Source organism: Cheilinus undulatus, linkage group 5 (genome assembly GCF_018320785.1).
Source record: "Cheilinus undulatus linkage group 5, ASM1832078v1, whole genome shotgun sequence".
Taxonomy (NCBI): Eukaryota; Metazoa; Chordata; class Actinopteri; order Labriformes; family Labridae; genus Cheilinus; species Cheilinus undulatus.
Genome location: NC_054869.1, coordinates 28,710,662 through 28,724,647, shown reverse-complemented (window position 1 = coordinate 28,724,647; position 13,986 = coordinate 28,710,662).

Sequence of the window (13,986 nt, the reverse complement as noted above, 5' to 3'; positions counted from 1 at the left end):
TTAGAACCGTATGAAAGTGTGCTTGCAGACTACGCTGCTAACCAGCTAACAGGCTACAACAACTTTATCTATTGGCTTGATATGATATGCAGTCAGATTAAATGCCGTGAAATATTTGAGGATTTATCAGTCAATGTGAAGTGCTGCAAGTTTTATCAGATATTTTTGAAATATTTAAGTAAAAAGCTAGAATAAGATGGTTAAATTAAGTAAAGGTTACTAAACATAAAAAACACATCTGAATGGCTAAACAAGTTAGCTTAGCGAGGTGTGAATCTAAGCCCAGCCACCCTCCTAAGGAGCCTCATTGTGGCTGCTTGTTTGTCACTATATGTTCTTATTAGTGAGTGTTGGAGCATACTGACTAGTAAATGAACTCCTTATCTTTAGGCTCAGCTCCCTCTTCTCTCTGAATGAGCAGTCCACCAGCAGAGAAACATGGAATCATACTTGGAGGGGCTGACCTTCATCATTGCAGCTGTAGAAAGCTCAAACAGAACTAATGTCAAAGGATGACCCTGGGAGAGGCTCACACACAACTGGAACATGTTTGACTTCGTGCTGTGGATGCAAACACAGCTCACACTGCAGTTACGTACGTAGGGACATGATGGCTCTTACAGTAGCAACAGCCATGATAAGTCGTATGATTTATAAAGGTCCAAACAGGATGTTTAGACACTTATGGAAATTTTCAAATTCTAGGCACACAAAAATTTCAAACTCTATCTTCTGGTTAAAAATGATTGAATATGTTAAGATGCATGACAGTATTCAGTCACAATATTGGCTCTTAGTAGTGGAAATCTAAACAAATTGACAACAACACTGGAAGTTTACCTATAGTAAAAGATTGAAAACAATACAAACATTTACATAGCATTCAATATAATCACGTTTAAAACACATTTAAAGGAACATGTCTGGATGTTAGATAAAAAGGGATGAAAACCAGAGTTTAAAAATAAATTTAAGGTTCTAAACTTACTATAAAAACTGCTTTTCATTGCCTGCTTGTCTCTTAAAAAGATGATTTTTTTTCACCAATTAGGTCACCTTTGCCTCCCACACCCTCAAGGCTGGAGCTAGTTCTGCTCTAAATCTCCTTAGTCAGCGAACATCACACCCATTACGAGGATATTTGTGACTATCAGACAGTGTTTTTAACCTCTGCTCCTGTTGAGGAGCATTTATTCCGAACAAGCCCTCCAAGCTGTCTTCTGTGGCACTCAGGGAAACTGCCACCACTAATCAGAACACAAGCACAGTGAGGACGGCCTCACGTCCTGCTGTGCCTGTTGATGCAGACAGAGTGTGAGGACGTGATATATAGACACTTTTTATGTGAGTGTGTCCTTGTGCACAGCAGCCCTGTGAGCACATATATGCTTCTTTGTGGCATCATGGAGTGAAAGTTTCTGTTTATCAGTAGTTAGGAGAGAGAAAGACCCCCTGGTTTAAAGAAGTATCTGCTAATTATGCAGCTATCCCTCAGGCCATATTCCATCAAATTGGCTCATTGAAATGCAAGCAAAGTCAAGACTTATTTCCCTCCTTGGTATGCAGTCTTTATTGCATGCACTGAGTAGGATTATTGCTACCCTATGGAGCTTAAATAGTATTTACCTGCACTCACAGAGAGCCTATTTTCAAAGCAGGCCCAGAGTAGTGCTAAGACCTGTTTGGAGTGCAGGTCTATTGTTGATGGCAATTTAGTGTGAAGCGATTAAAGCCAGCCCTGACACAAATTAAAGTCCGAGTCTATTGTTGATTGTATTTTGACTTCTAACAAGGCTTACACTTTCAGAAGGCTGGGCATTTTCATTAAGTTTGTTTCTGAACAAAATGGAAATTGAGGAAGAAGTCTTTAACACTCGGCGCGTATAATTGACTGGAAAAGAGCCGAGCGTTTAAGAATCGTCCCTTGGCCCCCTCAGACCAAATATCTTTCCACAATGCCTAGTAATTAAGAAACACTGATTGCTGTTTTAATGACTTCCTTCCAGTGCTCAATATTGGTGCAAAGCAAGGGTAGCTGTATGTGTGTGAGTGAGTTTGTGCTGGGAAGTCTGAATACGAAACGGCCGTTGTGACAGTCTCTCTGGGGAGTCGAAGTGTCATTCTCATCCCATTATCAGGCTGGATCTTTTTCATTCCCTACACCCACATCTTGCTTTCACTCTCACATACATGCACTCACACTAATACACTATAGTCCTAAGATACACAGTCTGCACAGGCTATTTTAAAGACAATCCATTCTGGTTTAATTCTTAAGAATGAGCTGATGTTTCTTCACCTTTCCTCTTCTAGATAACTGTTAACTTTTTTCAGTGACACACCTCAAAATCTACAAACTCTCCAACTAGGACACCTTTGGATGTTGTTCAAGCGCAACTTTCTGATGCAACACCACTGTGTGTGATAATTGCTGTCAGACCAACAACTTCCTTTTATAACACAACAGAAAAGTAGAAACTCAGAGAGATAAACTGAATCATCTCAGCTTTAGTTCGGAAGCTTTATTGTTTGTTTTCTTTAACCTTTAGGGGGATGTTAGCATTTTGAAGCTCTAACTTTTTCTATTCATGATATTTTTACCCTATAATCATGGACGAAATTTTGATTTCAGAGGTGGGGGGGACACAACTGGTTTGAGTACGGGGGGTATGGTCAATAGACCTCATTTACATAAAATTATACCTAATTTTTGAGTAAAAATAAGCTATAATAAGATATAATAAGATATAAAAATAAGATTATCATCACTCTAACATTTGTCACAATGATCAATCTCATGACTAACATATCTTTATTCTTTCAACCTCACCTGTGAGCCTCCAGCCTCTCCTCCTCTACCTCCTCCAGTCTCTCCTCCTCTACCTCCTCCTGTAACTCCTCCTCTACTTCCTCCATCTCCTCCAGCCTCTCTTGCTCTACCTCCTCCTGTATCTTCTTCTGGATTTCTATTATCTGTCACCTGACAAAAAAATTTTGATGGATGACATATGAACAGTGGGACAATTTGGGATGCAACAATCATTGATTTTGATGGTATAGTCTGAAGAAAAAACTCAGTTTCTCAATTATTATGTCTAATTTATTCACAAACAATATGGATGTATAAAATCACATTTATAATCCAAGGTTTTATTTTATTTTTCCCACAAACTTTCATTGTTAGTGTTTTTAAACATTGCCTGCCTTTCGAAACACAAATAATACATGAAAAAAAAAATTAAAACGTGTATCTCTTTGGCTTTAAATATGCGCTTTTTTAAAATCTCTGTGTTTTTGAGGCTCTACAGTAATAATAATAATAATAATAATAATAATAATAATAATGATAATATTTTATTTGTCAGCTCTTTCAATAGAACTCAAAGACACTTTACAAGAATAAAACAATTACATAATATGAACATATAAATTGCAATACATAAGTTTGTCATAAAGTTAAATAATAGAATATTAAAAAAGAAATCAAGTAATACTATTACTACTACTACTACTACTAATAATAATAATAATAATAGTAATAGGAGGGGAGAGAGCCTGAGTTTCTGATGGATGAGGGGAAGGAGTTTGTGGTGTAATGTGTTCCTCTGAGTAACTTACACTTTGACTTCTGAAGAAGTCTCTTATATCCAGTTTTCTTTTTTTCGACATCTTGCCACCTGGCTGCGCCTAATTAGCAAACACACATTCACATGCACTCACACACACAGACACACATTCAATGTTAATGTAAACGAAACCTCTGATATCAAAATCCGTCTAGCTGACATGACCCAGGCAGAACAAATGCCCAACATGTTAACAACTTACAGTGGCAGATGAACGTGGACTCATTGCCAACTAGCTAAACACCGGTGAGCTCATGTGCTATAGTCCAGGCGCTGTTTACAACCAGATGGAGTGACAGCAGGGCAGCCAATCACACGTTAGCAAGAAACGGCAAAGCCAATTGATGAGCTTGTGGGCCAGTGGGCGGTCTAAAGAGAAACATGCTTCAGCTTGAGCAGCCGTTTTCCGCTTGGTCCTAGTGCTCAACCTGTCTCCATTTAATATAGCGTAATATTGTTTTTGGATGGTAAAAACTGCAGGGGACCAAAACTGCCTTTTTAAAAAGTGTAGGGGACATGTCCCCCCTGCCCCCCCCCAATTACGTCCCTGCCTATAATAATGCTTATGCTATCCACATTTTTGGAATTACTGCAACAGTGACATGTTTTCATGAAAACACTCTCCACTGCTGCAAAAATTATGCATGATTTCCTGCAGAGGCCTGATTACTGCCAGACCTGTTAACTCAAGAAAACATTTAAACAGAACCTGTCTGACAAGTGAGAAGACCATAAGATCTCAAAAAGCAACTCATCATGCTGCAATCTAAAGAAATTCAAGAACAGGTGAGAAACAAAGTAACTGACATCAGTCTGGAAACATAATAAAGCCATTTTTAAGGCTTTGGGACTCCAGCAAACAATATTAAGAGCCATTATCCACAAATGGAGAAAACTTGAACCAAGTAACTCGAAGACTGCATTGCCGACCTATCTAGGAAGTCACAAAAAAACACAGAAAGACACCTAAAGGCCTGCAGATCAAGTCATGCCCGCAGTTAAGGTCAATGTTTATGATTAAATAATGAGAAAGAGAGACTGGGCAAAAATGGCATCCATGGGAGAGTTTCAAGGCAAAAACAACTGCAGACCAAAAAGAACACAAAGATTCATCTCACATTTGACAAAAAAAAAAAACTAAAACATCTTGATGATCCCCAAGACTTTGGTTAAAATATTCTGTAGACTGACGAGACAAAAGCAGGGTTTTTTTTTGAAAGTGTGTGTGCTGTTACATCTGGCACACCTAATAATTTAATCAAAATTACATCATGCCAAAAGTCAAACATGGTGGTGGTAGAGCTGCTCTGCTGCTTTAAGACCTGGACGACTTGCTGTGATAGATGGAACCATGAATTCTGCCATCTATCTGAAGGAGTGTTCGGCCATCAGTTCATGACCTCAAGCTCAAGTTTTAGGGGCAGATGAGACTAAGATTAACCTTTGTCAAAGTGATGAACAGGCTAAAGTCTGGAGAAAGAAAGGATCTGCTCATGATCCCAAACATACAAGCTCATCAGTGAAACACAGTGGAGGTAATGTTAAAGCTTTGGCTTGCATGGCTTCTTTTGGGATGGGCTCACTAATCTTCATTGATGATGTAACACATGATGGCAGCAGTAAAAAGAACACAGAAGTCTACAGAAACATTTTGTCTGCCAATTTAAAGAAAACCAAACTGACTGGGAGATCATTCATCATGCAACATGATTATGACCCAAAACATGCTGCCAAAACAAGAAAGGAGTTCATCAGGGGAAAGAGGTGTAAGTTTTTGGACTGGCCAAGTCAATCTCCAGACTTAAAATGCTCTTGAGCATGCATTTGAACTAAAAGAGGCTGCAGTGAAAGCCTGGAAAAGCATCACAAAAGAAGAAAGCAAGAGTCTAGTGAACAACCAACAGAAAGGTGCCCCTCCCTTACTGTTAGCCTACCATCCTCCTACTCTCTTTTTGAAAGTGATTTTCTCTCTGCCTTATGTTCTGTCATTTTTGGTCTTACTTAGTAGGTTTGAGGTTTCATTGGGCTTTCATCATACTTCAAAGTCGGACTCGGACACTTATCTCTTAAATGTATTTGAATCAGCTTGTGTACTGTTGGCTGTTTGGCACAGTGCTGAGATTGATACTTGGCATGAGGAAACAGGAGCTGAGATTTTAGAGATGTTAAGAGCAGGTTTTGAAACTCTCTTTTGGGAAGTCCCTCTGTGAATCCTGGCCTTTTATGTGCTCCCGGTCGAAAACACCCAAAGAAATTAAAACCCTTCTGAAAATTCTGAGATCATTCTAAACAGTCAAACTTAGTCTTTTGTGTTCTTAATCTGACCACATCGCAGTCCTTTGTAAATCCAATCAACAATCGCCTCCTGTCTCTGGAAAACACACAAGTCACTCAGCACCATAACGGCCTCTCAGCTCTTGCTAACCTATGCACCAGCCTCATGACCAGCCCTCCAGGCTTCCAGCTCCGTCGCAAGCACCTTAGCCGTGCCTCAGCACATGCTGGCCTCTGCTACCTCTGCTCCTAGGCCAGGTAGGCCATATGTTTCATTTGGTACAAACATCTTTCCTCATTTAAGGTCAAACATATTTCAAGGTAAAGACATTAACCATTTCAACCTGATGCTGCCATCTCAAGAATGTGAGAAAGGAAAGTCATTGGGAAAAAGTTCACCACGGTGTTTGAGTCCACGGACCCCAGACAGGCAGGAAACATATCAACAAGCATGTAGGTTCTTTTGGTGATGACAGAGATATGCTCAGAGTGGCCACTCATTTGGCCTTACATGGTGAAGTCTATCTTAACCCATAAGAACCCACTGTGACACAGGTGTCACCAAGACTTTACATGTCCTGGAAACTTCTTAATACAGCCTTATCCTTGACTGTACCTCATTAGGTTCTCAAGTGACATAATCATAACTTCCTGGTGCAGCCGTATGACACTGTGAATTATACCAGTGACACCATTTTCAAGATGGCCATGAGCAAGGTAAGCATGACAGATCATCTAGTTTGAAAGAGCTTATTTCTGGTGACTAGGGGTATATTTAAACTGGTTTAACATTCTAATACTTTAATAAATTGTCCTATATCACATTTAACATGTTCTGAAAACATTTCTTGAAGAAACTGATATAAAAGAAGTTACAAACATTTTGTTGTGACATAAATGTCACATTGCGCATTTAACCTTAAAATAGTCGTGGGACAGGATGGGAATTATTTGTCACAATACAAAAATAACAATGTCAAATTAATAAAATTATTAATACAATATGTTACAAAACATTTCTTGCATATACAGTAAGTAAACAAACAAGATTTTACATTGGCATTAATTCAGTGTCATTGACTTACCCTGAACACTAAACACTACAGTGTTCAGAATGCACTGGACACCATCATTTTCCTTTAAGGGGTCCAGGCTCGTATGGGTTGGACACAGGAGTATGTTTTTCTATCAATATCACAAACAATCAGGCACTGGGCTGCTGGTTATGCTAATGGGTGGCTCACAAGCTGCTTTGTGCTCTAAATGTGGAGACACAGGTCTTTCAGTCCTCCTCGGGCCTCTGGTGCCTTTTCCCCTACAAGCCTGGAGCCCCGTCAAAATCGCCAAATAAACTGCTTTAATTAGTGAAGCAAAGAAGAGACAGCCAAGGTGCTTCTGTTTATCTAATTTATAAGCCCACCAAAAACCTGTGCTCTTACCCCAGTTGCATTTTTCTCCATATCTGCAGCCAGTGACAAGATGCTCGTCCAAAGTCTGCGTGCCCTCACAGATAAACTATATTGCCAAAAGTATTCACTCGCCTGCCTTGACTTCCATATGAACTTAAGTGACATCCCATTCTTAATCCATAGGGTTTAATATGACATCGGTTCACCCTTTGCAACTAACAGCTTCAACTCTTCTGGGAAGGCTTTCCACAAAGATTAGGAGTGTGTTTATGGGAATTTTTGACCATTCTTTCAGGAGCGCATTTGTAAGGTCACACACTGATGTTGGACAAGAAGGCCTGGCTCTCAGTCTCTGCTCTAATTCATCCCAAAGGTGTTCTATTGAGTTGAGGTCAGGACTCTGTGCAGGCCAGTTGAGTTCATCCACACCAAACTCTCTCATCCATGTCTTTATGGACCTTGCTTTGTGCACTGGTGCACAGTCATGTTGGAACAGGAAGGGGCCATCCCCAAACTGTTCCCACAAAGTTGGGAGCATGGAATTAGCCAAAATCTCTTGGTATGCTGAAGCATTCAGAGTTCCTTTCACTGGAACTGAGGGGCCAAGCCCAGCTCCTGAAAAACAACCCCACACCATAATCCCCCTCCACCAAACTTTACACTTGGCACAATGCAGTCAGACAAGTACCATTCTCCTGGCAACTGCCAAACCCAGACTCGTCTATCAGATTGCCAGATGGAGAATTCATCACTCCAGAGAATGGATCTCCACTGCTCTAGAGTACAGTGGCAGCGTGCTTTACACCACTGCATCCGACGCTTTGCATTGCACTTGGTGATGTATGGCTTGGATGCAGCTGCTCAGCAATGGAAACCCATTCCATGGAGCTTTCTACGCACTATTCTTTAGCTAATCTGAAGGCCACATGAAGTTTGGAGGTCTGTAGCCACTGACAGTTGACTGTTGAATATTAAGGAGTGAGGAAATTTTATGACTGGACTTGTTGCACAGGTAGCATCCTATCACAGTACCACGCTGGAATTCACTGAGCTCCTGAGAGCGACCCATTCTTTCACAAATGTTTGTACAAACAGTCTGCATGCCTAAGTGCTTGATTTTATACACCTGTGGCCATTGAAGTGATTGGAAGACCTGATTTCAATTGTTTGGATGGGTGAATGAATACTTTTGGCAATATAGTGTATATTTACATACAAGCATAGACATGTAAAATGCTTCTATAATGTATGGGTTCAACAATTTTCTGATACATCATCCTTTCAATGTGATGGTGTGTCTTTGTGGCAATCCTGCTACTGCTTAACCTTGCAAAGCAGATGGATTTGCCCATTTCTTTGTTTCTCACTGGCAAATCCATCCTGTTAAGCTCCCATCTGAACCGTTTGGGCCCGGTTAGAAAGTGACAGGACCAATCTCCATCTGGCGTGTCAGGTTAGTTACTGTTTCTGTAAGTTAAAGAAGTGTTATTTTCAGGTTAACTTGGTTGTTTTTATTCTTGATTAACTTCTGTTCTCTTAAACAGACCGTGACACAGAGATGGAACATTATGCCTCGCTTCTTCATCATCCATGCATCAACAAATCAGCACAACTCAGTGTTAGCAGGAGGTATTTACCCATTTTCCAGAGAGAACAGTGCTAACACTCCTCACACAGGTTGTGTTCCTCCTCTGCTCGGTACATTATATTAGTCCTGATGAGCCAGGGAGCAGGGAGCAGTGGTAAAGGAGGTACCAGTCAAATGAGGAACAATTTACATGAATTTATTTGCCACTGTTACTTTAATCATCACACCTCCATCGCCACTGTTTGCTGGTGAGTGTTGTGTGCCGAGCAGCGGTGTTGGCTTATTCGAGTAAATGTGAAGATGATGCCGCAGCTCGGCTCAAAATTAACTGCCTGCTGTAGCCTGTGGTGTAACTTAATCACAGAGCGTAATGCACTGTGCCAGATAAGCTGTCAACCCTCCTGTGAGGGTCTTTCTGCAGATTCCACTTTGGTTTAGGAGCAAGGGTGTAAATTTAGTGAGATTTTTCAGCATGAATGTTGACCAGCTGTGGAAAAGCTTAAAGATTCTTTGTGTAAAAACTGAACAAGATAAAAAAAAAACATAGCTAATTCAAGATTTTACTTGTTTTACAAAACATTTTTATCAGCAGATGAACCAAGCCATAACATTTATCCTCATGTTGCCTGATTTACAGTAGAGGAACACTCTACACCAACAGCACAATAACATTCATTTACAGCTAGAAATAAATTCAGCTGTATCTTCACAATACAGGACTTATAGTGAAGGTAAAATTAATCATAGCAGTAGCACATTAACAGAATATACTGCTGTGGAAAAGTTTAAACCCCCTGAGCTCCATCAAATAGACACAACACCTATACTGCTGAGAAGTCCTCAGCAGCTGTTTCCTGCTGAACTTAGCTGCTTCCTCTTTTCTCTCCATTGGAACAGTATTTCCTTTTCTCACTTCTGGTGTGGTAGACATTTCAGGTAAATGTGATCACAGCTGCAACAACTCATATGTGGTGTGATGTGGCACCTAGGATATTTTGAATAGTCAGTGTTGTGTGGTCTTGTTAGGATAATTGTTTTACGTTGTGCATCTTTCAAATAACTTTTAAGGTTGTATCTATATTCACCAAAATGTTTGAATTCTTTAGATGCTGATTAGCTTTGTTCAAGTGCCAGAGATGTAGCAGTATCAAAATCTGGAGCTCAAAACCAGTTACCATCCAGATTTTTCAGCTACTATAAAAAGGATTCACCCCACTGGATGTTTGACCATCTTATTGATTTTATAAATCAATCATGGTCAATTTAATTTGGCTTTTTTGACAAAAAAAAAGAAAGAAAAACAAACTCTTTGATGGAAAAGTGAAAACAGATTTCTAAAACATAAAGTCAAGCCCCTTTAAAGTGGCTGACCTAATTCAACAGAGGTCCAGCCAATTTGTGCTAGAAGTCTCACAATTAGTGAAATGGGGATCACCTGACTGCAGCTAATGTGTCTCATGTGGTTGTTGTATATCAGCCTGTGAGGTCCAGTCATTGGTAAATCAGTATTCTTGGATACCATTACACCATAAGCACAACAGAACACTAAAAGAAGGGTATGGATGCAAAAACATTTCCAAGGTACCAAACATCCCCCTGGGGTCCACATATGTAAATCCATCATCAAGAAATGAAAGGAGAAAGAAGAAAAGTCATGTTGCAAAATATTGGAAAACCCTGGAGTACAATTGTATTCAGCCTGCAAGAGAACTACGGCATGGGAGAAGATTCATTTTCTAGCAAGACAATGACCTGAACAATACAGCAAAGATTGCACAGAAATGGTTTGAAGGTAACAAATTGGATGTTCTGGAGCAGTTGACTGCAGTCAAAGGTGCATCAATTTAGTACTGTCTTGAAAGGGGAGAATATGAACGCTATTGCCAAAAGTATTCACTCACCCATCCAAATAATTGAAATCAGGTGTTCCAATCACTTCCATGGCCACAGGTGTATAAAATCAAGCACCTAGGCATGCAGACTGTTTCTACAAACATTTGTGAAAGAATGGATCACTCTCAGGAGCTCATGAATTCCAGTGCGGTACTATGATAGGATGCCACCTGTGCAACAAGTCCAGTCATAAAATTTCCTCACTCCTGAATATTCAACAGTCAACTGTCAGTGGTATTATAACAAAGTGGAAGCAATTGGGAATGACTCTGCCACCAAGTGGTAGGCCATGTAAAATGACGGAGCCGGGTCAGCGGATGCTGAGGCGCATAGTGCACAGAGGTCACCAACTTTCTGCACAGTCAATCACCACAGACCTCTAAACTTCATGTGGCCTTCAGATTAGCTAAAGAACAGTGTGTAGAGAGCTTCATGGAATGGGTTTCCATGGCTGAGCAGCTGCATCCAAGCCATACATCACCAAGTGCAAAGGAAAGCATTGGATGCAGTTGTGCAAAGCACTCTGCCACTGGACTCTAGAGCAGTGGAGACAAGTTCTCTGGAGTGACAAATCGCACTTCTCCATCTGGCAATCTGATGGACCAGTCTAGGTTTGGCGGTTGCTAGGAGAATGGTACTTGTCTGACTGCATTGTGCCAAGTGTAAAGTTTGGTGGGGGGGGGGTTATGGTGTGGGGTTGTTTTTCAGGAGCTGGGCTTGGCTCCTTAGTTCAAGTGAAAGGAACTCTGAATGCTTCAGCATACCAAGAGATTTTGGGTAATTCCATGCTCCCAACTTTGTGAGAACAGTTTGGGGATGGCCACTTCCTGTTCCAACATGACTGTGCACCAGTGCACGAAGCAAGGTCCATAAAGACATGGATGAGAGAGTTTGGTGTGTATGAACTTGACTGGCCTGCTGTCAGGGACCAAGCAATCAAAGCAACAGGACAAAAGTGTAAAAATAGAAAATTTCTTTAATTAAGGAATAATTTTTTGACAAAAATTGTCAATTTGACAAACGAAATTGGAAATAATTGGGGGAAAATGCCAACTAGGGCCAAAACTCAAAATGAGGTCAACTAAGCAAAAAGACCTGAAGCTTCAACCTAACAAGACATAACTACACAGACCTTCCAATCACTAGCTGCATTTCCATTACCCTTAGAAATCCGCAAAATCTAAATAGTGCAATTAAAACTGGTTATGGAAACACCTGAATTTTGAAAAATCACTCAAATATTGCAAAAAAATTTTTTATGGTCTCATGAGGAAGTTTCTCAGACGTTTCGATATAGAAGTATATCGCAAAAGTGTAATGGAAACATTTTTTCCGTATTTACAAGTCACAGGACTTGACATACGGTGTCACATGACCAGTCATTCTGAGACAACATGGTGTGGTACGTGTGGCTAGAAGAGGAGAAGAGACCTTTCTTAACATCACACTTATACCCTTATATGTGGCTTTTGCCATACATACAGTCTTTGCTTCTGAACTATCATCTGTTGCCTCCATTTTTTGTCCAAAATCATCAAGGCAACCGCTGTAAATGTAACCAAAATGGGTTTTGAGCGTCCTGCTTCCCTGCAGTGGATTCACGGGAGATGAGACTTTGCAAGAATTGCAAGGCTCCTTCCCAAAACTCCCTTCAATGGAAACACTTTCAAAGCGCAATTGTACTTAGTCTGAATTTAAGAAATATTGCTTTTATTTTGTGAAAAACTGTAATGGAAACCCAGTTACTAACACATGAGGGGTTATATTCACATAACGGACTAGTCCAACACAAACAAGGGGGGAACTAAATCGAAAACAAACTATTTAAACAGAAAACAACTAAAATTAACCTATTTAAATAAACTATTTACAAAAAATGATCACTCAAATATCAGAAAGTCCAAAGGAAAAGAAGTTAATCTAATTAGCAAACCATGAGTCCAAGTCTCCCCTCCTTCAGTCTCCACTGCTGGCAGCCTCCACTTCCTGTGGGCAGAGCTTAAAAGGCCATCTGCAGGTCCTTTGTCAGATGATCTCAATAAAGAGAACATAGAAAGTGTAAGTATTACTGAAAATTAAACATAGTAGTATCAAATTAAGGCAAATGACAGAATGTTAACTAAATTGTGTGCACCCAAATCAGAAAACAACTGTCAACTGCAATAGAGTGAAGTCTATTTTAACAAATGTAAAAGTGTGATGTGATTGTTTAAAGGGGAAACAAAAGTGACTAAGAGTTAAATCAAATTAAATCAAAAGAAATACTAACACAAGGTGACAGCAGATGATGTGGCTGCCACACCTGCACAGAGTCCTGACCTGATAGAACACCTTTGGGATAAATTAGAGCAGAGACTGAGAGCCAGGACTTCTTGTCCAACATCAGTGTGACCTCACAAATGCGCTTCTGGAAGAATGATCAAAAATTCCCATTAACACACTCTCTAAACCTCTACTCGAAACCTTGTGGAAAGCCTTCCCAGAAGAGTTGAAGCTGTTATAGCTGGAAAGGATTGACCGACATCATATTGAACCCAACTGATTAAGAATGGGATGTCACTTAAGTTCATATGCGAGTCAAGGCAGCTGAGTGAATACTTTTGGCAATATAGTGTATATGAAGTCACTTATTTTACATTACATTTGTATTACAATGTTACAAATTAATTAATTAATTAATTCAACCAACTTTTAATTTCAAGCTGTCACTGAGAGAATTCTCTCATTTGCATTGACGTTGAGAGTACATTAAACCAAATAAATGTAGGACAAAATGAGCAAACAAAAATGTAGATAGACATAAGTACATGGGAATATCAATCAAGCTGTCTTTAACAAGTCTTGCAAAAGGAGCTTGAAGTCTGGCCTCTACTTAAATAGCTACAAACAGTGACAAAACAACTCCTGCTCTCTCTCTCACACCCACATAAACAGCATTACCAGCAAACACAACAGCTAATGACATATACTGTATGTTCCATCTCAGCTGGAGGTCCACAGGAAGGCCTTTTTCCTGCTTGTTTATTTCCTACCTTATAGTTGGGGAAGGTACAACAAAAGGGTGTTCCTGCTGTTTTCACTGGTATTTAGATGCTGTCCGACAGTTTTCAAAGGAAAAAAATGCCCAAAAGTTGGAGAATCTGCTCATGGTCCTGGTACCACAAATGATCTATGATCAGGGTGAAACTCAGTCTGA